The sequence below is a fragment of the Adiantum capillus-veneris genome, chromosome 28 (assembly GCF_014529385.1).
Source record: "Adiantum capillus-veneris isolate H3 chromosome 28, ASM1452938v2, whole genome shotgun sequence".
Lineage (NCBI taxonomy): Eukaryota > Viridiplantae > Streptophyta > Polypodiopsida > Polypodiales > Pteridaceae > Adiantum > Adiantum capillus-veneris.
Window position 1 is genome coordinate 77262699 of NC_140958.1, and position 27927 is coordinate 77290625.

The window sequence follows — 27927 nt, forward strand, 5'->3', positions numbered from 1 at the left end:
ATTGCGCAAATCCGCACTGAACCAAGGCTCTGATACCAATTGAAGTCGCGGAGCGGAGCGTGGGTCGACTCTCTCTCTCACACACACACACACAGCTTACACAGTACACAGTACACAGAGATCTGTTAGAAGGGTTATCCCTCAAATCCTTAGTATTCACAAAGAATATGTTAGTATATACAAAGAGTTAGAGGTAAGTGAGTTAGGCGGGCGGCCGGCCATATCCGCATAAGAGGCCACTTGGGCTTTAATCCCAACATAGGGTATCTTGATTGCTTTTTTGGATTCGTCCTTGTGCAGAGCGTCTTTATGTGAATATCTGGGAAAGGGTTTCAACCCTGCCCTCTGATGCCATTAAAACCTGTTCTTGATCTTCTTTCTCTAATGACAGAGGTACACCAACCATCCCAAGGTTGTCATTGTATTTTTAACAAGCCTTCATGATGATCTACTTGTAATGGAAATGGCCTATGAACATCGAGAATAGCGGAACTGAGAGAACTATAGTAAGCATTTTTATGAGACTACTTTGAGAACATAGAGGCTGAACTTAATTAGCGGTAGCAACATAACTACTATACTTAATTAACTTGGCATGAACAAAACTTTTGCAAGAGAGAGAATTAGAGAGCTTGACAACAGTTGAGGACCGGCTTTATGTGGAGCCGGTCCCCCCTCCAAAAGGCTTTTGTATTATAATTTCTCCCATAAAGAGAGACTTGATACAATACAAGCTTTGTGCTCAATAAGACCTTGATGGTGCAATGAAGATAGAGAACTTCATGCACCACAATTATGACCGTAACATATTAACTTATCCCTGGCCTCTGTCCCAAGACCTCAAACACCTTCGAAGGTGGAGAGAGCTAGTAGGGAATAAGGGTAGGGAAGAGGAAAAAGATTCAGTAACATACGAAAAAGAGAGAGTTCCTCACTTATCATCACTCTTCTTGCATAGCATAGTATAATAGCATAATCATGATGATGAAGAAGATGTCAAGCTTAAGCATTGAAGCATGGCTTTTGGTTGGATTTGCATTCCATAGCCAACAGTGTTGGTGTAGGCTCTCAACTTTTGAACAAGTTTGGAGAAGGAGACGGAGTTCTTTTACTTTCACCAAGTGAGAATGAGCTTGTGAGTGTGTGTGTGTGTGTGAGTATAAGCACACCCCTAGCTTGCTTTGATCAACCCCTCTTTCTAGCTCATGCTTGCATTTGATTGGATCCCTACAAGCCTAGCCAATCACATGCATAGTGCATATCAAGCCTAGCCAATCACATGCATAGTGTATATCAAGCAACCATGCTAGCATTAGGACAATTGTCCTCCTTTCCCCTTTGAGAGAGAGGACCTGATAAATGCATAAACAATTAATTTAATTAGCTAAAATCTTATTGGACCCCTTTAAAAGTCAACCAATAGGCTTTAGGCCGTCACATCACAAACATGATTCTAAGCATGCATACTACTTAAATTTGTGCACAATAAAAAGAAAATTAGTCTTATAAGACAAAAAAATTGATCATTTAAAGGAAACATTTACATTTGCTTACTCTAATGTAGCATTGTAAGCATTGACAAGGTTCATACTATCCTTAAGCTGTATTCCTTGCATCCATCTAGCATCTTCAAAAGGATAATTTTTGAACTTAATAAGATACCGTCGAATAATCTTACCATGTCATAGTACCTCGTCCTCATTCCAAAGGATAGCTGCGGGTAGTAACATCTCTTCTTGATCTTTGATTTCTTGGGGGTCTTCAATAATTGGTTCTCTTGGTGGCTCTCCTTTGTAAGGCTTAAGTAGACTCACATGAAAAGCATTGTGTATGAGCGAATGGTTGGGAAACTTGAGTTGATAATCCATGTTATTGATTGACTTCAAGATTTGAAAAGGACCATAGTATCTTTTTGCTAGCTTAGCATAATAGTTTTGGTGGTCCGTAGGATTTTTGCCCGTCGTTTGCCTTAATCGAGACTTGGGAAACTTGAGTAAGACCCAATCATTTTCTTTGAACGTTAAGGCCCTTATGTGCTTATCAACATGAACCTTTTGCCTTTGTTGAGAGATGGATATAGCCTCCTTAATCTTTTGGAAATATTCTTGTAGGTCACGGCAATATTCATTAGAAGCGAAGATCTTCCCATGTACTTTAAGTAGCAAGGTACTTTTAGGTCTTCCCTCTATGATCTCAAAAGGTGCCTTTCTATAGTAGTATGGATAGTATTATTGTAGGCATACTCTACAAGCACTAAGTACTTCTCCCATTGTGAGCGTTGATCTACCTCTATAACATAAGTCTTTAGTAGATCAAGAATCGTAAGATTGTCTATCTCACTTTGGCCATCCGTTTGTGGGTGATAGGCCAAAGAGAAATTCAATCTTGTACCTAGATTTTCAAAGAGACCTTTCCAAAAATTACTGGTCATTCTAGGATCTCTATCTGACAAGATGGATGTTGGCAATCCATGGTGTTTGAAAATCTAGGATATGAAGAGGGTTGCCATCTGGTGTGCCTTAATAGTCTTTTTGACATGAATAAAGTGTGCTTGCTTGATAACCTGTTGACTATTGTCCATATTCCTGTATTCCCATGGATAGACTTAGGTAATCCAAAGATAAAATCCATGAATATACTCTCCCATGGTGAATTAGGGATTGCCAATAGCTAGAGTAACCCAGGTTTCTTCCCTCTATCACATTTGGTCTTTTGGCATACCACACATTTTAAAACATAATCTTGTATGTCTACTTTCATGGTAGGCCAATAGAAGTATGTCTCTAAGAGTAGGTTGAATGCCTCTATGCCCCGCATAGGGAGGAGCATAGGATTCATACATGACTTTATCACGAAGGGAATGGGTAACACATAGCTTGTTTGGTCCTTTTCTCCTTGATGCTGCTAAAGATAGGGAGATTCACCGTGCTGATGTCTTCATCCGCATATCCTTGTGGTTTTACAGGCTTGCCCCTTGGTAACTTGGTGATTTTTGCCATTGTATCCGGGGTTATCCCTATTGATATATTTCTCCCCTCTACATTTGTCAGTGTGGCCGTTGCCTTGTCTTCATCTACTGTTTGTAAGGTCGTAATCAATTCATGGGCTCGCTTATAGTGAAGTTGGACTATGGGCTCTACAAGGAAGTCCTTAACCCCTATCCTAGTGATAGCTCTGTTCGCATTCTGAGGTGAATATGCAATTGTATTGAAATCCTTGGGCATTTGGGTTGCCTCCCATATTCTTCCCAGCTCGTCTTTCCAAACACAATTGAATACTCTGAGGCCATGCTACTACTGGATGGATTTGTTGATGAAGCATGCCTTTGACCCAGTGATACTGCCCATATTGACATGATATCTATCTTTATCTTCCAATTTGTAGATGCTTCGGTGCCTCATCTTCTTGGAAGTGCTTGAACATGTGTGTCAAAAGTAAAATCTCATGATTTAGTGCATAATTTTTAGTCATGAGACACGTCCAATTATAGTTAGTTTTCCCTCCTAGTTAGTTATGTCAGTATTTGTGTGTTATGAGGTATATTTTGTGCAACCATGGTGCCTTTGGAGTCTTCTAATCGAGCACTACCTGATGGTCTTCTTCAATCTCAAAATTTACTAGTATGGTAGAAACCTTAGCCATTGACACTGCCGCTTTTCACCTGTCCTATTGTGTGAGTCCATATCTGGCTTCCTTTCATCTTTCTGGTTCTCTAGAATACCCACTTGATATGTTTTTGAGCTGATTTGGGGTATTGTCCTCCTGGAGCTGTGGGTATCGATCTTTTCCAGTTTTGACTCCTATGGCAGCAGCAACTGCGATAGCTGCTGCCTATGACATTTTGGACCAAATTTTTCTTGGAAAGATTCCTCGTGCCCTTGTATACTTGTTGGTGCCTTGCTCCTGTCATATAAACTTGTATCCTACTAGGTATTCATTTGTTTGTCCTATAAGTGCTTGGCACTTGGTTTTTGTGGGGTGGAAGTGTCCATTTCCTGTGTACATGGCATTTTTGGACTCCCTAGGGGCTGGCCATTACCCTGGTACTCTCAAATCTTTGAATGCTCCCTTAGGCAGTGACTGCAATAGCTGTCACGTGTGACCATTCTCCATGAAATGAGTACCTGTTGGTTACTCTAGTTAAATGTAATCTTCCCATGTTATGCACCACCTTTGTGAGTTTGGTCTTGGTCTCCTTTCCTAAAATTTTCTTGTTTTGAAAGGCATTTTGCTGGATTATGGTATCCTCGAGTTTTTTTGAACATCTTCAACTCCTTCCCATATATTCCTTGGGTCTTTTTGAGCTTTCTATGGGAAAATTCCTATCCGTGGGCTAAAGATTTAGTTGATTGTGACTTGTTTGGTGAAAAACGCATATTTTACCCTATCTTGAATTTCGGCCATCTTTTTACCTAATTCTTGGTACACTAGTTGCCACTAAGGGTGTTGGATCTTTTGGTGTCAAAATTGTTGACTTTGCATTGCTTTTTGCCAATTTACGACCTTTTTTTGTGTTTTCAGATTGATCTGACCAAAAACTATCCCTATGTGAGGATCTGGTGGTCAAAATTACTATGGGTTGTTCCTGGGGACTTGTCTTCACTAGGGAAACTTTTTGGTAACTTTTCTTGCCAATTTGGAGTAGGGTGGCGATAGCTGACACCTACACCTATTTTGGATGAAAATTTCATGGGTGGGTTCTACATGGTTTGGTGGTCATTTTGGCACCATGCACATGTCATTTGGACATGCAGATTGAAAGTAGATCTGGTTTTTGCTGATTTTTGAACATTCATCTATTTGGAGGGGATTTGGTGGTCCATTTTGGATGGGGTGGCATCCTTGGACTCCCCTTGTTGAGATGTACCTGTAGGTTTAACATGTGTTTGATTGGGCCTGGATGGGAGCAACCGTGGTAGCTAACACATGGCACCTATGCTTGACTGGATGATACCTGTGGATTACTTACCTCCTACCAGTATTTTTGATACTATGCATGCATGTTTTTATTGCCCCATGTGGTGGTGGTGACCTCGTCTCTATGTGCAGTGTCTAGGCCTGGATATCTCCATGTGGTGGGTGTGTTAGTATTTTGCATATATAGACATGCTCTAGATAGAGTTAGAGTCTCACCACTAGCTCCGCTGGCCATGGTGATCACCGTGTTGCACGGATGGAAGCTTGAAAGTCTACTCGCTCGAAGATCTCTCTCTCTCAGTAGCAAATGAGCTAAAGTTTCCCCCTATGTTAGTATATGTGCCTAGTGCTCTCAGATCCCGACTTTGGCTTTTGATCCCATCACCTTTGTTGTATACCTTATACTTCCATCAGATCTTCAATTTTTGCGTTTGGACTTTGTATGCCCTAGATCCGGTCGGTTTACCTTTCGGGTCACCGTTGTATTTAGGTCAAAATTCGATGTCTTCAATTTGCTTCCAAACTTTTTCTGGGAGTTCTTCATGGTATGGCATTCTGTCCTGTAGCTTCAGATTTTTCATTGCTTCTCTGGATTTTTTAATCGAAATTTAAATTTTTTTCCAAAAAGGTACTTAAAAAATTGCAATAAGTCCAAAATTTAGCAAAATATAGGAAAAAATTATCCACAAATTACCCAAAATTTAGGTAAATTATTCTTGAACAAAGAAAATAAACTTTTCGTTATATACAAATTATTTAGGCCATTATTGGTCTATTTTTTGTGCATTTTCCCAAATTTTGACCATATTTGACCATATAATTAGAGACAAAATATGAAAACTTAAATATAGGGAGTATACACAAGAGTATGGGATTACTTTTGGCCCTGACATGACCTGATACTCCTTTAGGTATTTATGGGCATTACTTAGTATTTGTTGAAAAATCAAATCGGAATAAAACGCAACAAGGTTTAATCCATTGTTAAACAGTGCCCAATAATATGTATAAATAATGTTGCAATGGGTTCCATATTGGATGCCTCTCCCCTCTCGTGTCTGAGTCCTCCTGGATGTTGGAATTAGGATTACAGGAAAACACACAAAGCTTGGAGAAGACAAAGGAAGCTCAAGGCACAAAGCAGAGAGTATATTACTTAGTGTGCAATGAAAAGATAAGATAGTATATACATGCACGGGGGAAAAAGCCTCCTAGTGAGGGAAAAAATACCCTGGCGGTCCTAATTGTGTTCACACACATTACTACCACATGTGTATGGTAACAAATTCCCCCTGGAAGTGATGCAATGAACGAGAGCTAGCACGAGTATAGGGAGGTACCATGCCTTGACATGATCAATCCACAAAGGGAAGTAAGCCCAAAGCTTTGAACTTCTCACAAGACAATGCCTTTGTGAAAAGATATGCAAGAGTTGTCATCTGTTGGCACTTAAGCCAAGCCAATCTCTCTTGCTAAGAGCCTCTCCCTGACATAGTGGTAATGCACCTCAATGTGCTTTGTGTGAGCATGCAAAACTGGGTTCCTCGCAACTGCCAATGCGCTCTGATTGTCAGTGTAGAAAGTGTTGGCAGTGTCCTGTCCAACACCCAAATCATCCATAAGGCATCTGAGCCATACACACTCAAAAGTAGCTGTGAAGACTACCGTGTAGTCAACCTCACAACTGGAAGTGGCCACAATAGGTTGCTTCTTGCCCAACCATGATATGCATGAGCTGCCAAGCATGAAACAAAAACTACTTGTGGACACTTGTGTGTCAAAACAATCAGTCCAATTTGAGTCCGAAAAAGCATGTAAATCTGGCGGCAATGATCCCCCCTTGGGATAAAACAAGCCAAGATGTAAAGTACCACTCAAGTAGCAAAAAATCACTAGACAGCCTGCCAATACCTAGACCCTAGGATATGCATGAATTTGCTGACCTATGAGACTGCAAACTGAAATATCCAACCTCGTGTTGCATACATAAATGAGGCAGCCAACAATAGTTTGGTAAAGAGTGACATCGGTAGGATCACCTGTCAGGCCAAGTGCATCCCAGGGGGGGTCACGACCTAGGCCAAGTGGCTGGCTACTAGTGTGGACTAGGGATTCAGGCCAAGGGTATATACGGGAGGTTGGGTGGTGAATCCTAGAAGGTAGTTCCCTGGGCTCCACATTGGTATCAGAGCTAATTCTAGACAAGGGCAGGCGTGGTCCTCTCATGCTTTTGCATGTGCATGAAAAGAGAGCCGTGGAAGTGACCTCTTGCCAGGTGGGGACGAAGAGGAAGGAGGGCAATTCCGTGTGCAGAGCCTCTCGAGGCGAGGGGAGGCGGGTTCTCGAGACTACCAACAAGCACCGCAAGGGCGGTCTTGAATAGAGTGCGAGGTCAAGCCATGACGTTCACATTATACGGCCGCAACCCGGATGACATCACAACGTGACCTCTCATGGGTTCTTCTCCTTGCGCAGTTGTTTGAGCGGCCGCCATCGCTGAAGTGCAAGCCTATACACAATATGCCCACCTAAAGCTTCACTTTTTTGACCCTTGACCTTAGAAAGGGTGTGTGCCCACCCCCAGCCTATTGAATTTATTCGGTATTCTTCAAAGCAAGCTTGGAACTTGACCCCGGCTAGGTGCTGCATCAAGGCATGTCGTTCGACAAGCCACCAATCTGAAATTGTAGAACTTTGGCAAATACTGTTCGGTTTTCCACAAGCTTCCATCTACGTAGTCGTTTGAGTGGTAATATTTACGGCTTGAACATCAGTTTTGTTTAAAGGAAAGCTCGACGGAGCACGTTGGTATTGCAAATTGAACACAATGATTTCACGACAAGCTTGATCTCCTAGATTTGCAATTTTCAACGACCATATATCACAGTTTGGGTATAATTATCCCGGTCGACTACTGACATTTGTGGTGCATACTACGACTACAAGTTTGTTTTTGGAATCAAGGTTTTCTTCTTTCTTTTCTTAGCACTACACAGTTGCCATGGATTTGGATATCAACATGACTTTTGATTTCGAGCACAATACGCCCAATCCTCCCAATGATGGCTCGCGGCTGAATACTCTCACAGAGGGTACCCGCGAAGCTACGAGAGGAGATGACGCTTATGAATTGCTCGATATCCAAGAATTTTGAGCACTTCAAGCACGCATATCTGTGATGGAAACAAATTTTGCATCCCTAAATGAAAATGTCAGTAGTTATACACTTTAGTGATACAGGTTTTGCAGCCGCAGGCCAAGGGTCCTGTTGACACACATATGCATGAGCATGTAGCTGATCAGGGGCAAGGCCCTTCTGGTCATGGACAAGGTCCATCTCCAGATTCTTTACACTCTCTTATTGTGAAGGAGGTAGACGAGTCGTTGAAAAATACGAAGCCACCAAAGTTTAAGAGAGAGGACTAAGACCGCAATAAGGATGCAGTGAATATCTTTCTCAGCAAGTGGGATGGAATTCGCGCCTTATGGCGTACTCCGGATGCATTCAAAGCATTGCAGACAAGTCTGACTCTGGAAGGAAAGGCCTATAAATAGTGGATGTCTCTCAAGGAGAAGAATATCATACCACAGAGTTGGACAGCCTTTGACGCTATGTTTAATAGAAAACAGTTTCTGCCTACGAATGAGGCAGATAGAAATTGGACGGCTTGGGACACATGTTCCATGTGCCAACACCCATCATTGCTTGAATATATCACGCACTATTGGGTTGTTATCCTCAAGTTGGATGGGTTATACACCTTTCCACAAGTACGTGGGTTTATCTGTGGTCTGACGCCCAGAGCTTTAGAAGCACATCAAGACTCAGGACCCTAAAACACTTGAGGAGGCCATAGTGAAATCCCACATTCATAATGATCCATATGAAAATAAATCACATAATACTCACGTACTTGCTAATACACATGGTAATACACACACACAACATGGGCACAATAAATGGAAATTTGTAGTAGCCAATTCTGAAGCAGCTAAAAAACCCAAGGGGTCTCGAGGGCCTCTCTCTCCTGAGGAATTTCAGAAGGCTAAAAACTTGCTTTCAATGCTTGGGAAGCGGCCATGGCAAAAAGGATTGTCCCAAGGGGAAATCTACTACTCAAGGCAAGGAGAAAGCAGTGCACACAGTGCAACTGCTACCTCTTGAGTCTTCCTCATGTTTCTCCAAGGTGAAGGTAACACGCACCAAGGTGGTGCATGAATGCTGTATCACAACTTCCATGTGGCAACAGACCTTCAATCCACATGAGTTAGTGCATATGCACGGATCTCTTCAAGGACACAAGATGTGTATCTAGTAGATGACAGTGCTACTCACAATTTCATTAACTACGGATTAGTGAAAAAACTCAAATTGCCTGAAACTTTGAGTTTCCACCACTACAAGGTAGCAATGATGAATGATTATGATGCCGAGGTATGAGATACTCAAGTCAAAGTTGTACTGTTGGAAATTCAAGGCTATTCCACATCCTTGGATTTCCAGGTTAGGAGTATGGAGCGGGCAGATGTGGTACTTGATAGAGAATGGTTGCATAGCTTAGGACCATCACTGAAGTGTAGCTACAAGCACAACAGTCTGATGTTTGAATCCCATGGTGCACATGTGTTGTTGTTAGGAGAGAAGGATGTGACTTCCTTACCACTGATATGTACAACAGAGCTTATGAAGCTCACTTCTGATAATGAAATAGAATAAGTTTTCTTGTGTTACTCATTGTGTCATTTTCTTTCAAATATTGAATTTGTTAAAAATTCCTCAACATCGCATGCTTCTCTCTCTTCTCTTGTAACAATGGCTACTCCTTTCTCTTCTCAACAAGCAAAGGTTGCTAGTCAGTTAAAAAATTTGTTAATGGAATTTCAAGATGTTTTTCCTCATGATTTACCATCAAGATTACCGCCGACACAATCTATGCAACATAACATAGATGTGGTTGCAGACATTAAACCAGTCAATAAACCACCCTACAAAATGAGTCATTTTGAGGCTGCTGAGAAGGAACGTCAGCTTGCTGACTATCTTAGCAGAGGGTTATTCATCTGAGTCCTTCACCATGGGCTTATCCTATCCTATTGGTTAAGAAAAAGGATGGTAGTATGCGCATGTGCGTAGACTACCGTGGGTTAAATGCGATCAATGTTAAGAACAAGTACCCATTACCACGAGTTGATGAGCTGTTTGACAAGCTAACTCATGCTTATATTTTTACAAAGATCGACTTGCGGTCGGGCTATCACCAAGTACGTATTCGACTTGCTGATATACCCAAAACTGCATTCTGAACAAGCCTTGGATATTACGAGCTTTTGGTTCTGCCTTTTGGGTTAACCAATGCGCCCGCAACGTTCATGAAACTCATGGATAGTATCTTGATACCGTACTTGGGCAAATTTGTTATCGTTTTTATCAAGGACATTCTCATATTTAGTGCTTCTGAGGAAGAGCACTTGCAACATCTGAGGCAGGTGTTTGAATTGCTACGAGCAAATAACTTATATTCCAAAGAATCAAAGTGTGACTTTCTCAAGGAGAAAATTCACTATCTAGGGCATGTTATCTCAGCTAATGGACTGCACATGGATCAATCCAAAGTGGATGCCATTCGGAGGTGGCCTTCTCCTAAAAATATGGAAGAGTTACAAATTTTCTTGGGATTTGCCGGTTTTTATCGATGGTTCGTTAAGAACTATGCTAATATTGTTGTTCCAATGACGGACCAACTGAAGGGCAAGAAAAAACCTTCCAATGGGGGGCCACTCAACAACAAAGTTTTAACACACTCAAGGATGCATTAGCTATAGCTCCTATTCTAGCATTGTGGATCCTTTAAAGCCATTTGTTTTGGAAACGGATACCTGTAGCCGTTCTATTGGAGCAATCCTTCTACACGAGGGGAGGCCAATTGCATTTGAAAGCAAGAAGCTTGATTCAATGCAACAAAATTATTCTGCTTATGAATGCAAACTCTACGCAATAGCGTCTGCCTTAAAGACATGTTGTCATTATTTGTATGGAGCTCAGTTTGAGATTGTGTTTGACCATGAAAGCATCAAATGGTTTACACAACAAATAGACTTGAATGGTCGAAAGGCCAGGTGGGCTGAGATTCTTCAAGAGTATCATGCAAAACTCCGGTATCGTAAAGGAGGATACAATGTGGTGGACTGATGCTCTTAGTCGTATGCCTAAGATCAATTCTCTTTTGTTCACAAAACTTTGAAGTGAGTTTTGTGATTCTTTAAAAGATAAATATGAGCGTGATGATGCATACTCCAAAGTGTGGAGCCATGTGCAAATGAGGGATCCTTCTCACTCCAATGCTGGTAGTGTTTCATTCACCTCCACACACAGTTCTCCTCTGTCAAGTGATGAACTATAGAGATGGAAGAATTTTTCCATTTATAATGGGTACCTACTCCACAAGGGGAGAGTTTGTGTACCGATGGATACAGACATTTGGCACCAAATTCTTTATGAATGTTATGACAGTCCAAGTGTAGGGAACTCGGGTATTAAAAAGACTTATTCTCTCATAAGATGACAATTTTACTAGCCAGGTTTACATGGCTTTGTTCAAGACTATGTCTTGCACTGCCAAAAATGTCAAGTGAACAAAGCAGAGCACCTGAAGATCGGAGGACTCTTACATCCTTTGGAGATTTCCAATGGGAAATGGGAAAGTATCTCTATGGATTTTATTGTGGGTTTACCAACCACTATATACAAGGTCATGACTCGGTGTGGGTGGTTGTAGACCGGTTGACTAAACTATGCAAGTTTATTCCAACCAAGTCGACCATAAAGACTCCAGAATTAGCTAAGTTCTTTGTAGACAATTTGTACAAGTGTATGGATTTCCAAGTAACATTGTGAGTGATCGTGATCCCAAGTTTAACAATCATTTTTGGAGGCCTGTGTTTAAACGGTTGGGTACACAACTCAACCTCAGTACGATAGATCATCCAGAAACGAATGGTCAAACTAAACGAGTTAACCAAGTGCTAGAGGATATGCTACGAGCATACATTAGCAAGAAACAAACCGACTGGGAAGAGTATCTACCTCTTCTTGAGTTTACAACAATCCTAAACATGTCACGACTGGATTTAGTCCTTTCATGCTCATGTATGGTTTTCAACCTAGCTCACCCATTATGGTGGGGTTGGCAACCAAAAAACTCCAGCAGGTTAAGGATTTTCTCCAAGACCACTTGGATATGTTGAAACTCATTCGTCAGAATGTCCGACAAGCATAGGATCGGTATAAGAGGTCCACATCCTACATTTGTCTAAAAAAAGGCTAGAAAAAGCCTACTCAAAACTACCTTCTTCAATGCCCTTGTCCCCTTAACCATACACAACATTAGCCTTAATCCCTAAAAATTAGGATTCCTTACAAAGCCCATGCAAAGTCCATATTTCTCCTAATGCTTTCCACTTTGTTAAAGCTTGATGACGTACATGATGATGCGTACGTAAATCATGATAGTCAAGAATTCACTCAAGGTCATGCGATGGGGTAGGAGATTCAACGAAATCGACCAGAATCTGTTGGTCAATGACATTGTCGTCCCCATGTAACCGTTTAAGTAAATGGATTACATGAAATACCATATGGACACGAGAGTGTGTCGGTACGAGATTTTGTAAGCACTATCACCAACTCGCTTGAGTATCTTGAAAGGCCCACAATATATTGGTGATAGTTTAGGTGTTGGCCCAGTCTTCAAACTTTCTGAATGTTCTGGCGAGGTTCTGGCACACGCAAAAACACCTCTTTCCTGTTAGGAAATAAGACGTAGCTAAATAGATAATTGAGTAGATTACTTAATGGAGAGAGACAGATTTATATACACGAGATTATAGAGTAGAGAGAGAGAGAGAGTACACATGATATACGTGGTTCACCCAATGTGGGCTACGTCCACGGGAAAGCAGCCACTCAATGGATTTAGTACTTCAAAACAAGAAGTAGTTTACAAAGGGATTATACCCTTAATGGAGCTCCCGCCTTGCTTCACTCTCACCACCTCACACTCACCTTGTTGCATCAACTTCACACTATGAAATGTGTGTAGAAATGGCCTCCTTTTATAGGCCAAAAGGGCTGCCCTCTCTTATGAGAGACAGCCATGTGTAGCCGCCCTTGTGCGAATAAGTCCAAATCGGACCCTCCAATCCGCCCATGTGTGGCCGCCCTTGAGAAGACAAGTCCGCTTTTGAATTCGGCCACCGGCCACCGGCCATTGGCTTCCGACCACCGGCCACCGGCCATTGACTTCCGACCACCGGCCATCGGCCATTGACTACCGGCCACCGGCCAACCGACCGGTTGTTTTCCGACCACTTTTCGGCCGCTGTCCGGCCATCATATTCCGGTGAAAAAGGATATTCCCGGAAAAAAATAATGTCTCGGGGGCGGAGAGGCCTTTAAAGTTGCCCCTGATTCTTGTCCGTGAAAATTTTGGTTTCCAGTGAGTGATTTTCCTTCACGCATGATGGCTTCTCCTCATAATGGGGGCCTTACAAATGTGCGCTTTTACCACAGAAAATTACAAGGGTAAATCAGGCTCCATACTTAACATTCCCCTTCCTCAAAGGTAACTTGCCAATGTTTCTCATCAGCATGTCTCTAGCTTTTTGAAAGTGAAGGAAGTATAGGGGTGTGGCCACATCAACAAAAACGTGGGTCACTAAGAGCCAAAATTTGACTTTTTTTCAAAAAACTCATTTTTACTTATTTTTGACTGAATACTCCCACCCAACATATATACATATCCAAAAATCATATTTTGACCCTTTTTTTAACCTACAAGCTTTGAAATTCCATTTTTTCAAAATCTTTTCCACCAAAAAGTAAAAAACACTTTGTTCTCTCCTCCTCCCTCTCCTCTCCCTCCCCGTCCCTACCTTCCTCCTCCTCCCTAATCTCTCCCTTCCTCCCCTCCCCCCTTCTCTCCTCTCATCTTCCTCCCTCTCCCTCTCCCTCCCCCTCCCCCTCCCCCTCCCCCTCTATCTTTCCATCCTTTGCTTCGTCACGCAACAGCTGCCATGGTGCTTGCGGACATCACAAATCATTTTCTTCCACCACCACGTACTCCGCACACCAAAAGCGTACATATTTGCTTGCTCACGCGTTTGCATCGAAGGCCGCATGTGAGGGTGATCAAAGGTCATCACAAGAATGTCGCGCCGGCGGTGAGACGAATGTTGATATTTGGGTGGACGGTCATTTGTACCCTTACATTCCTATAAGACGCTTCCTTCCATCCTTTAATAGCCTTTCGATATTTTTTCAATATCTTGAGAGGGGAGAAGCAGGCTTGCTAGGCTATTGCAAGCGGTTGTGTATGGGTGCAGGTGCTTCTTTGCATATGTAGATGCACGAATATCAAGCTCCGCAGCTCAAGACGACAGCATTACAAGATAGTATTGCCTCTTCAAAGAGGGAGGTTGAAACTCTTCAACAACAAATGTAGGAAAAGGATTCCTACATTATGAAGCTTGCCAACACCATCACATATTTGAAAGAAACACCCCTTGGCGCAAAGGAATGCAAACACACGTATTCATCCATTGAAACCCTTGCACATTCGGATGGAACACGCAAACGACGAGTGGAAGCCACAAGGTGATTTGGTCTACTTGCATGATACATTCTTACTTCACACTATTTTTTAACATTTATCTTATTGGTTGCTAGAAACTTCATCCTAAAGGCATACAGTGGAACAAGCAAGATGATCGAGTCAACCTTCTCACTCGTTGTTTCAATACCCATGATTTCATTTCTATCTTACAATCACTTGGAGGTAAGCACATTAAGGATGTAGTCACCAAGGACCTTATGCGCAAATTGAAAAATGTGGTTAGTGAAGATGACGTGCAATAAGCTTGTGATGAGGCTGGGATCAGCACAAAAGCCTATCAGGCTATTTTTTGACTCCTAAAGGATACCCTCAAAGAGTGTGGCATTGTGGAAAACCTATTTTCCATTCTGCACAAGGTCAACCTTGCAAAAAAGGCCACAAACAAAGATGTGTTCTCCCGCATTGAGGTATACCTACACATTGAGGACACAATGCCAACTTCGCTTTATGATTCATGCACAACAAAGGCAAAGGAAAAAGGTAAGAAACACTTTTTGAAGAAAGTAACCCAAGGAAAGCCAGGTCGATATGATGCTCAAAACAGCTCCAACTAGCAGGCAGGTGACCTTTGGGAACTTTGGAAGGAGTTATGCAAAGCTACTACTGACAATGATTCATGGCGAGCTTGCAAACAAGCGCAAGCAAGTTTGGGCACATTTTGATAAATGGTCAAGCTTATGAGCCTTACCAACACAACAGAAGAACAACACCAATCATTTCAATAAGCCTTAGCGGATTTCACCAAGGTCTTCACCCTTTCTTGGGGTGAAAATAACATCATACATTACATGGTAAGCCATGTCCGTTTGTGAACTTATTACAAGGGATTGTTTTAATTAGATAATGTGGATCATTTTCTCATGTGAACAACATATCTTGTTTGGGCATGGTGCATTTTTTATGCACAAATATGGTTTGCTTGAAATTTTTAGCACTCAAGGCATGGAGAAGTCCCATTATCGAGCAAGGGGAGTGTACTTAAAAAATACTCGACATGGTGGTGGAATGGTGCAAACCAATTATTTGGAGGAGATGTTCAACTGGTTTTTTCGCACAACATTTGCTCGTAAGCTCACAATGGAGGGTGCACGACGATCCAAGATTGCTAGGGAAGTGCGAAAATGGAGTCGTCAAGAGCACAACAACAAGTGGAAAATGTTGCAAGGCCTTGCCAAGCATGTTGCATGGTGCCAATGCAGAGTGCAACAAGGGTCAAAGTGGATTCTGCAAGAGTGACTACACGTGAACGTATGGTCCAACTCTTAACATGTTTTTTTTAAAAAGTTTGGTGCATCCATTTAAAAAATAATAGGTTTTTTTCAAAATTAGTGTGAACAGGGCGCTTTTAAAATGGGCCCTTATAAATATTGCATGCTCTCATAAATCTCTCATTTCTTAAGCACAGGTGAGCTCTTACCATACCCAATGGCGTGCACCAAACAAACCGCAAAAGAGTATCTGCCTGCCAACAAAAACACCCTCCAAGGATGTGAGAAGCCGGCATGGTTTAAAGGCACAAGAAAACGGCCATGAACACTTTGCCGTTCCAGGCACTCTTCTAGCAGTGGGCATGGTAGTCGGGCCCATGAGTCATCGAGGTCAGAAGAGTCTTCACGTGCACAACAACAAACACCTCGACGTAGAGTGAAGCAACGCGCCCAACGATGGCGAGAAGAGCAGGCCCAACAAACACCATAGTCTAATAGGGAGGAGCCTTCGTGCCACAATTTGCAAGCAGGACCATCCAGAGCTCGGGTGGTCCATACAAATACCAAATCAGAGAGAGAGCCACCATGGCAGTGAGGTGATATACCGCGCACACACCGGTTGCCCGTTGGGGGGAAGACATTGCCTCGTGGCCAAGGAGCTCTCCCCACAACACAAGATCGGGAGGCAAGGGAAGAGGATGACTCTCAAGAGGCTGCAGATCCAACCCCAAAGCATGTAAACGTGCGCAAATCAAAGTCTTTCAAGAATCTTTAACGCTGCCAACCCAACAAATGTGCAAGTGCCCCCAAGACAACCTCAGTGGCGTCAAAAAATAGCAAGGGTATTTGCAAAAATCTGGCACTACCAAAAGACTATCGAGCTTCTAATTCGACGTGCCCCCTTTGCTCGCATGGTGAAGGAGGTGCTTCAAAGCTATGGAAATTAGTATAGGATGCAAGCAATAGCGCTGGAGGCTATTCAAGAAGCTGCAAAGGCCCACATCATTCCGATGTTGGAAGATACCAACCTATGCACCATACATGCAAATAGAGTGACAATACAACCAAAGGATATGCATCTTGTACGCCGATTGCAACGGAACTTCGAGCATTAGCCAAAGTTACACATCCCTTTTTGTATTGCACACCCTTCTCTTTGTAATCAGATGACTTTGCAATGACAAAATGATTAAGAGTTGTGTCTACTGTCTCCATAGTCATTTGGCTTTTCGGATTATCCATGTGTTTTAAGTTAAGTGCTTCTGGCCATGAAGAGTTAAATTTAAATCATATTAACATATTTGCTATCCTAAGGGGCAAACAAAGCTAGAAAATGCAAAAAAAGGGTGGCCACAAGGGCGCGCATGTGAGCCATCCAACAGTTTTGGATGGCTCACCTGCGCGCCCTTGTGGCCACCCTTTTCTAGCTTTGTTTGCCCCTTAGGTTACCAAAAATGTTAATATATAGTGAAACCAGATGTTTATGCAGCATGAGTATTAGTCCATGCTGTCTTGAATGACCTTTTTTAGTAACTGAAGGTGCTCTTTAAACTTGTTGAGATCATCTTGTGACCAATCATCTTTGGCACACATCAAAAAGAGGGTATCTATAGAATGCCACACACCAACCTTGGAATTTCAAGTAGCTCGCTCCTGGTCCTACACTACCATATGTAGTTTTTTCCATTGTAGATGCTCAAATTTGCTAGCATAGGTTGAGTGATATATCCTCCCATGCTTTGCAAGCTTCACATATTTTATAGCTAGTACTTTAGATAAAAACTGTGCACCTTGACCCCACCAATGGATGGTTTGGAAGGTACATCCTTATCATTAGTTGATCTTCTTTTGTCCCACTGGATTTTGACATTGCCCCTATGGAGACCCATATCTGACAATACTACTTCAAGGGCTTCTAGAGCCATTTGGAGCTCACCAGAATTCTTGATTTTTCAAGGAAAACCAATGTAGAGATATACTAACTTCTCCACAAGTTTGCAAAGAGCATACATTGTAAAAATGTGGACATTAACAAGTGGATTATTTAGAATTGGGGAAAATTAGATTCTTCATTTGCAGAATCCATGCAAAACAAGCAAGGAGACCTTTTCGTGGCACCCATTCCATAATTAAATATAAACTTCAATGTTTTGAGATCACCTGCAAGTTTCCATAGGACTTGAAAGCCCCCCCTCCCATCCACAACCAACACCTCTCCTCAATTCATTTGTCTATCAATTATATCATGAATAGGGGTTTGATGGAAGACTCAAAATAAAATTTCATGGTCCTCTTTCTTTACCTGCAAGATTAATCCTTATGTGACATGTAATGGAATGTAGAATTTTAGTACAAAAGTTGGAAGAAAATGAATTAACTCAAAAGCATCAAGCCACCATATGTTTGTTTCTGATTGAACATTGAAGTATAAGGGATCATCGGTGGGAAATTTTGAAAGTTTTCATTTATTAGTGTGATTTTGACTTGCTCTAGCTTCTTCTCTTTAATAATATCACACTTATCTAGATTCAAGATAAAATGTAGCACCCCGCTAGCCTCTTCAAACGTGACATTGTAGAGCTCTACCATTCTAGCTTGCAACATAGTAAGGCCCATAAATATATATGGTCGTACTCATCATAAGTTACAATTGTTCCTTGGGCTTTGTAATTACTTTGAATATCAAAAGGACATCCAAGGAAGTCGGTCTATGCATGGTTGAGCTGAACTCTCTCTTTTCAGAAACTTGCTACTATTTGTAATATCTTAGACTTTATTCCCTATTTCACAATTATGGAGGAGATAGACCCTGTCTTGCTCACTCCAAGAAAGTCAAGTGTGCCCTATATTTCAATGGCAAGCATTGCATTTTTAGAAATAAAATGGTCCACTACTTTCCATTGCAAAACAAACTTTTTATCATGAATTATATCATTTTCAAGACTACTGCTTATCAAGGGCTTCAATTGCTTTTGCTTTCCCACATTGGATTTGGGATAAATGTCTCTAAAGGAAGCAATAGACACATATAAAACTACTGGTTTGGTTGAATTAGTTTGGAATGTTTAGAATCCTCACCTCAATGCTTGGATTATTTTCTAAAGACCATCAAATCCAACCCTCAAGGTTTCAAGATTTTATAGTTTCTTCTTTTGCACACAAGCAGGCTAAGCTCATATCTTTCTTTCGTAAGGTCCGTACCTTTTCTTGTAGGACTTGTAATTCCTGTGTGTATTGCAAAATGGTTTTTTGGTCATTACAATACAAATGAGAAAGTCATAGGACCATGCATTTTCTTGAGCATGAACCATGTATTTATGAATTTAAGCTTGGCCAGTTAGAGATTTGCAATAGCCAAGGAGTAGCCAAGAAAGCCATTCTCTCCATCACTAGCAAAGGTCAATAAACCAGTAGGATTTGCGGATGTAGGAGAGGCCGCATTATTCATAGGATTCAAAGGATAGAGTGAAACATGTGTCCAAATGTCTACATATTTTTCTCCCTTTGCTCTGAGTCCTTCTTTGTTTAGTAGTGTCACTTGTGTATTAGTTTTTTGCTTCGCTTATATAATGGCTCATATTGAGGATCCAAGTCAATGTGTAGATGATATTTAGGACTTTTGGTGAGGAGGTTGTGGGTGTGGACAAGGAATACACTAGTGCTCAGTGCAAGAAAAAAAAAGAGAGGAACACTTTGGAGACAATCATTGAATCTCCCTCCAAGATGATGAGGTGCATTCAATGTAACAAGGCCCCCTTCCTACCTCCCCCCTTTGGGAGGAAATGATGGTCGATGTTCGTGCAGGTTGACGACATGGGGAGGGTTTGTGGCAGGTCCTTTTGTTTGTGGTGGCATCGTCGCCCTTTGATCGACACAGGGTAGGCTCCCCTTAATGGTTGTGGCTCTACTCGCTTCTTGGTGATTGTGGTGGATTGTCTGTTGGTGATGTGATATGGCCTATTGCGAGGTGATTGAGTGGTAGGCTCTCCCCTTAAGTGGCAATATTGGGCTCTTGCTCTTCTAGTGGTTTTGATCTCTGTTCTAGCAGGTTCAATGCTCTATGGCTGGGTGGAAAAGGTTAAGGATGTGGAAGATCTTCCATCGTTGGTGGCATATCCAGGTTACTTCTCTCCTTTTTTGATTGGGTGGCTCCCATGTCGGCCGTAACTTCCATTATAGGGTGGCTCCCTTGCTTAACCGATGTATGTGGTTGGAGTTTTGTTTGTCTGTGGTTCATTATGGTTATTCTAGGCAAGGTCATGTATGGATGATTTTAATAATATGAGAGAGATTTCTTGTGCCCTGCAACTTTTATGACATACTATCACTACAAAAAAAAAGCTGTCATTGACGCATATATCGACGCACCGCGTCGATATCTGTGTTGATATAGGCGTCCTTGTGAAACTATTGCTATTTGCGTCGATATCTGCGTGGAAAGGCTTTATTTGCGACGTAGATATCGACGTAAATAGCGACGCAGATATTGACGACCATAACAGAATTTTTTTTTCTTAGGCAGAGGGCAGGTAGCCTGGCCTGTGAACAGATGGACAAAGCCACCACAGCTAGACTTTCTGCCCTCTGCCCAAGAAAGCGAGTAGCACCAAAATCAACCGTGCTCCCGCAGAAATTTCGGCAGAGTTCCCTTCGTTTTTACATAAACTTTTCAAAAAAAATATATCATGTATACGCTCCTACATGCTATCCATGTAGGATCTCACATGAGATTTAAGGCCAATGACCATAACGAACGATAACCATAACTTAAAAGCATAACCATAACGAATCATAACCATAACTTAAAAGCATAACCATAACGAACCATAACCATAACTTAAAACCATAACCGACCAATATAACCATTTTGATCATAACCAGAAACAAAATTAACAATAACCATAAGCATAACCAGAAAGTTAAACATAACCATAAACAAAACTTGAACCATAACTATATATGTCTATACAAGAATAGGAGAAATAACCATGTCTATACAATGACAATGACAATAACCATGAGGGTCAGGAAAACAATAACTGTCTGAACAATAATCATAACCATATATATATGTCTATACAAAAGGAGACACAAAAGCGTGTCTGTGTCTCACAAAGCATATATATGAAATCCGGTCCACTGATGACTAGCTAGGCGTCACAACCTGCACATAGGACAACTCACAAAATTAGTATTGATATTACTTCACATATACTTACTTAATTAAATCAACTCACACATATTAATGTCTCACCTCAAGTGATCAGCGAGACTGTAAGGCCGCCCAGTCTACGGGCTCTCCTGAAGCATCAAGATCATTCAATACTTCATAGATACCTCTGCGATATCCATCTGACTCCTCTTGACGTGTCGAGGCTCGATGCATCGCAAGATTCTGCGTTTATACAAAAATCATAGTAATAAGAATACATGATTCATCGCGTTTTAAAAAACGCCATAGTTAAGATTGGATTAGAAACTCACAAACTCATAGCGAAAGGTGTCGAAGCCTCCGCTGCCAAGATGAGATGTCCCCCAGGTCGTCTGTCATATCTGCGCGGCCTCACGCTGCTATCTAAACCGCGTGGCCGCTGTCCGCTCATCCTCCTTAATCTGCAGCCACGTCTCATGTGGGATGCCCGAAGGCTTCGGCGAGCCGGTCTTGAAAGCCTTCCGAGCTGCATCTTGTCGATGTTTCACGGTGTCCCGTGCAACACCCTTGATCCACCTCCTCGGAACAACGTCAGAACCCGGAGCAGGCTGGTACTCTCTCAGGATGGTCTCCACTATGTAAGTGACTTTGTCCTTTTCCTGCTGATCCCAAGACGTCAGAATGCTGGTCGAAAACTGTAGCTCCGCGAGCTGGCGAATCTGCTGTCTCATCTCAGTCCCGACTCTATCCATGTCAACATAACCATCTGGCCGTACAATATAGAGCTTGGAGGCACTAGGATCGTGTGCCCCCCAAGGTGTCCGAGGTGTGCCAAGAGGTGTGTTGAGAGATGTGCCTGGGTAGGACGGGGTCGTGAGCGAGGAGGGGTCGAAGCATCTGTGGACCCTCCTCCACAGCAACCACCACCTCCACCTGACGATCGCCGAGATCGGCGAGTGCGCCTGTGCTGTGGCGGAGATCCAGCAAATGGTTAATTAGTAGATCACCCCAGTACGGCAACGAATGGAGAATGGACAAACGTTTCATTCCTGGAACAGGTTGCCCCTCATGTTGCTCCCATCGGCGACGCCACTCTTGTACATGCATAGGACAACATTCGATTCGACCAAGCTGACCTTCGCGCAAGTGATGGCCATCTGGAAGATAACGGTGGTGGCCTTGATAAATTGTCTTTCGAAGAGAAGCAGAATAGCACACATCCAAAGACTGCCCGCAAATTGGACATGCATTGTATCCCGAAGTTGTTAGCCCTGCATATATTAAAGCATGAATTAGGCCAAGACAAAGTGCTTGCGAATAGCGAGCATTTTGTAAATCAAGAACCATTACCAGAAGCTTCTCCGTATCCTGGCCAATCATGCATAGTCCACATAAGAAGTCCATGGATCCTTGCATGTTGTTGTCCTACTGGTTCAACCACATCTGCTATGTCGATCCCATGCTATAACTCTTGGAGCTCGTCAACTAGTGGAGCTAGATAAACATCCATGTTTTTTGCCTTGAACTTACCAGGTACAATCAAGCTTAATATCAAACGACCCTTCTTGATGGCAAGCCACGGCGGGAGGTTGTAATTGATGAGGCACACAGGCCAAGTGCTCCATGACGAGCTTCTCAAGCCAAATGGATTGACTCCATCCATTGCCATGCCCAAACGCAAATTGCGTGGTTCACTCTTAAAATGTGGCCAGGTATCTTCAATGTGCCTCCAGGCCTTTGAATCAGCAGGCACCCTAAATGTTGCATCAGTGGATCTATTCTTAGAATGCCACCGCATCAACTTTGCAATGGAACCACAACGAAACATGCTTTTTATACTAGGAATAATAGGGAAATGCCGCAACACTTTAGCTAGCACTGTCTCGCCAACTGCATCTTTTTTGTAGCGCATTGCTCCACACTTAGGACACGACAGACAATCTGCGAATTCATTGCGAAAAAGAATGCAATCATTTGGACATGCATGAATCTTGTTGTAGTCCAAGCCAACTGAGGTCAATAGTTGCTTTGCGTCTCGCTTGGAGGGGGGCATTTCATTGCCAGCTGGGAGAAGTTGCTCCCGCAACAACCTGTTTAAGCCACATTAAATTAAAAAGCTCTCCAAGCACGTCACCATTGCAATCGAAAAATCTCTTTTGTAAATTACGTACCTAAACAAAGCAGTGACACTTGCATCTGACCACCCGTACACTGACTGAAGATTCAAAAACGCCAGACAAGTACGAAGCGTCGATATTTTGGCGCCTTCATAAATTGGTTGACGTGCCAACTTCCTCAACATGTCTTCAGGAGATAGGCGCACGGCTTCTAGTGCTGCTTCGTTAGCGTTCTCCTCGCTTGTCTGGAAGAAGGCATCCAGCATCTCCTCCATGCCGTCGTCTTCTGTCTGTAAGTCCTTTTCTGCTTCCATCCTTGGCTCTATATTGGTCGGACCTTCACGCATAATCCTTTTTCTCTCTCTCTCAGATGTAGGTGCTATGTCACGAAAATCAATGCCCGTTCCATGGAAGTCGTATCGTAGATTTTGTACGGTTTCTTTAGCAAACTCTCCGTACTTGTGCACATACTCATTACATATCATACGCTTACGCAAGATTTGATACTTGCAGAGCGTGCACGAGCATGCAATCTTTTCCTCCATGTTAGTTGATGACGTTGCCATCTACAATGATTATGAATGTTGTTTTAATATATATACTCCTCACAATGTAAACTACCTCGCATTCTCTAGTCTTGCCCAATCTCAGTACACCTTGGTCCAGAGGTGTACGGAGATCAGGACCACCGGGTCAAAATCTCGTCTTTATTGGTCAAATCCTATATGGATAGATACATACGTGCACTCCCAGGTGTACATGGCAATGCATGTAGCGGGCAAAACCCTTTTTCTCCCAAATTTTTTAGCGTCGCAATCAGCGTCGATATAAGCGTGACAAATAAAGCCTTCCCACGCGTATAGCGATGTTTATTGTGACGCAGATATCAACGCCTATATCGACGTGCTCTAATTTCGTCGATATATGCGTGGAAAGGCATGACCGTCGATATATGATGCGTCGATATCTTCATGTTATGTTGTAGTGTATTCCAACTATGATTTTCGGCAAGAAACTTGGCCATTTAACTAGAATGGACCTTGAAAAATTACAAGAGAAGGTAATATCTCCAAGGTTTTTCCTTTTCAATAAAAAAACAATTGCTATTTATGAGCACTAGATAAATGCGAGCATATTTTTAGGCACCTAAATATGTGTGTAAAGATTGTCTTTTGGAAATTAAAGATCCATGACTTTGCTTTGGCTCAAGCTTGAATATCAAGGCATTGTGCCGCTCCCCCATCTTCCAATCGGTATCGAGTAGCAAGACGTAGGTAGTAACTATTTTTGCAAATGATATCTATGGTTGTGATAGTTGATGACTATGATATAGCCGCAAAGCGGCAATGAAAATTGGAATAGACCTTTAGGGCTGCTAATGTATACAAAGACTCTTTGTTTTTTATTGATACTGACTTCTGACGTGTTTAGGTTCCTCGAATCTATATCTTATATTAAAAAGACAGGAGTGAGCTGTCACGTGGTTGCAAATCCATGCAACCACTCCCTCACTCCTTCATTTCTTAGGCCAGGTTCAGACTGAGCGGCGGCTGTGCTCATGCGTTCCTCGCCAATGAATCGTTAGCCTGCACGTCAATTGTCCTGTTCACAGTGGGCGATAGCAGCGCTGCAAATTCGATGCCAGTGCATGGAGCAAACACCCCCCTTGTCTCTCTCTCTCTCTCCCCCCCTCCCCCCCCCCCCCCCCCCCCCCCCCCCTCCGCGCCCAAAGCTCTTCCACGCTCCAGAGCCTGGACCCGCCAGTCTTAAAAAAATCCTCAGTGTTACTTTCCCCAAATAAACAACCCCCCCTCTCCCCCCCCCCCCCCCCCCCCCCCCCCGCCCAAAGCTCTTCCACGCTCCAGAGCCTGGACCCGCCAGTCTTAAAAAAATCCTCAGCGTTACTTTCCCCAAATAAACAACCCCCCCTCCGCCCCCCCCCCCCCCCACACACACACACAAAAAACGGCTTTTACAGCTTCCAATGTTTACAAAAGAACCCCCCCCCCCCCCCATTCCTTATAAAATGGATCATTATCTTCTATTGTGAGCCTGTGTTGATGTGTCACATCAACACAGAGATCAAGGCCATGCTCATTTGCATTTGAGGGACTCTAAAAGCACAGTGGGTAATCTCAAAGTTTAAGCTTATTTGCCATGCTCTATTTTTATATTAAGCTTGTTTGATATGCTCTATGGTGTACCAATATTTTATTTTATGGTGTTCTTGTAGGGTTGAAGCGTCAAGCGGCCAGTGGTGGTGCACATCGACTCTTTAAGGTCGCATGGACCTATACGATTCACACTTTTATGATCTCAACTTTGTGTGCACATCTTTAACATTATTATTTTTTTGCGGTGTGGGTACCATGGACTCCAATCCAAATCAATTTTTTTGACTCCCAACAGGAAGATGACGACCCTATTCTTTCCCAACCTCCGTTTTCTCAATCCACTTTCTATCCATATCTCCACCCTTCTTTCCACATGCCACCTCATGGCTACCAAGCCATGTTGAACTCTCTCTCCATCTCTCCTAATTCTCCCTTTATGTTTAGACCTCCGGATCATGGTTCTCAAATTCCACCACCTCATCCCTCTCCATGCTCATAGCCCACATTCTCCTATGGCTACACACCCTTCTCATCCCTCACCCCCTTTGAGTGCCACTAGTCCTAACTCCAATATGGATGCCACCCCTGATCATGTGACATCCACTCCATCACCCAACCCTACCCCTAATCCCATGCGAGCTTCTCAACCCAAGGCAAGCCGTGCCAAATCGTCAAAGAGGAAAGAAGCCACCAACAAGGAGGTTGTGCTACAAAACCAAACCGCAACAAAGAAGCCCAAAGCCTCAAAGAAGAAGAGCACCATCGACTTAGGAGATGATGACGATGGCGACAACAAGAAAAGAAAGTGGAAAGATTGGTGGGTAGACCAACTCATTCATATCCGGGGGGGCATGAATGAGGAGTTCAATAATCTCGGGAAGCAAGGGATTAATTTATGGGCGAAAGGTAGCCGCCACTTACCTTGACTTTGATAAAGATAGTGAAAGTTGCCGCAAAAAGTGGAAAGCAGTATTGCAACAATACCGTCAGGACAAAGACCATAACTCAATTTTTGGTAATGATAGGAGGCATATATGCAAATGGTTCAACATAGTGGATGACTACTACCATGCCAGAGCCATTGTTACTCCTGTTAGCCATGCTTATTCATCAACAATGGAGGATGTTACTCGAGCAACTGGTGATACCTTAGAAGAAAAGCCCTCCCCACATCAAGAAAAGACCCAACCCACCCTATCCTCAAGCCGTAAAGTTGCTTTGAAGTACAATAAGTCTTGGCCGAGATGGCGGGTACAAGGAAACTTCTCTCCGAGCATCTCAAGGAGACCGCTAGCCAGAATATTGCCTTGGAGAAGGAGAGGCTCAACCATACTAGCTGAAATGCGCATGACTATGAGTGATTTTTTGAAGGAGTCTAGGGGGGGTGACAAGTAGTTTTAAGCTTTCCATGTTTTAGAGCTTCTATGTTTTTTCAAAGTTTTGTTGTAATTTGTCAAAGCTTCCAAAGCTTGCAGATTTTATTGTTGTGCTTCCAAAGTGTATGAAAATGTCTCAAGGTTTCAAAGTATGATAAAAATGCAGTAAATTAAAGTGGACCATGTACTAATATCTTGCACCCTTTCAACGATTGCAGGATTCAATGGCCATATCCAAGGAAATGGCTCTCTATTGTGCATGATTGTGTTCTTTAGCCATTTATGAATTACTAAAGGAGCCCAAATTTTGCAATGATGAGTCCACATTGCAAACTTGGTTGCATGTTTGTGAGTGCATGGCACGGTCTGTAAGCCTCAAGAAGATTGCCAACTGAAGGAGGGGTCATGAACGACGGCGAGTGTGGGCATACCCCCGTCCACAAGGATTTGTTCGATGCTATCTCCTAAGTGCTTACAATGTTAGCATGTTCAAGCGGTATCTAAGGGTCAACAAAGAAACCTTCAATTACCTTTGTGGGAAGCTTGCACCCTTCATGCAGAAGAAATCCACAAACTTTCGCAAGGCTGTGCCAATAGAAGATAGAGTAGCCATCGCTCTTAGCAGATTTGCTACTAGAGATGGACTCTTGGGCCTTGGTGACACTTATGGATGTGCCAAGAGTACATCTTGTGGAATTGTACTTGATTTTTGCAAGGCAATCGTGAAATCTGGCCTTAGGGATACATACATCAGACATTGGCGTGCAAGTTTGAGGCTGCAAGAGGAACCCCCTTTGTTGTTGGTGCGATAGATGGTTCCCACATTCCCATCACTGCACCAAGGGACAACCATGTTGACTACTTCAATCGAAAAGGTTTCCACTCTATTTTGCTGCAACTAACCGTATCTGCTAATTGTTCAATATGGAATTTTGATGTTGGATGGGCCAGATCAGTGCATGACTCCTTGAATTTCACTAGAAGTGAGCTAGGACGAAGATGTGCAAAAGGGGAGCTAGGAAACTATTGTCTAGTTGGTGATTGCGCTTATCCGACACGGCCATATACGTTAGTGCCTTTCAAAGGGTGCAAAGAAGGGTTGTCATGCCTCAAGTACAACTGAAATTTCATTCAATCAAGTACAAGGATGCCAATTGAAAGAGCTTTTGGAATGTTGAAGGCAAGGTTTAGATTTTTGTTAAAAAGATGTGACATGAATCTACGCTATGTGCCAGATCTTGTAGCAGCTTGTCTTGTGCTTCACAACATTTGTATTTTCCGTGGAGAATATTTTGATATGGAGTAGGTGAGGGAGGCAGAAGCAGAATTCTCGGGTCATGGTGGGCGTGCGGCAGAGGATCGAAGAGCAGGT

At 42.7% G+C, this 27927-nt stretch overlaps 2 pseudogenes; both read left to right on the top strand.

Annotated features, from left to right (window-relative positions):
* The first annotated feature begins 15530 nt into the window (after positions 1-15530).
* LOC147420717 (uncharacterized) lies at positions 15531-16911 on the top strand (annotated as a pseudogene).
* An 8523-nt stretch (positions 16912-25434) lies between these two features.
* On the top strand, positions 25435-26710 carry LOC147420718 (uncharacterized; annotated as a pseudogene).
* Positions 26711-27927: the final 1217 nt, after the last annotated feature.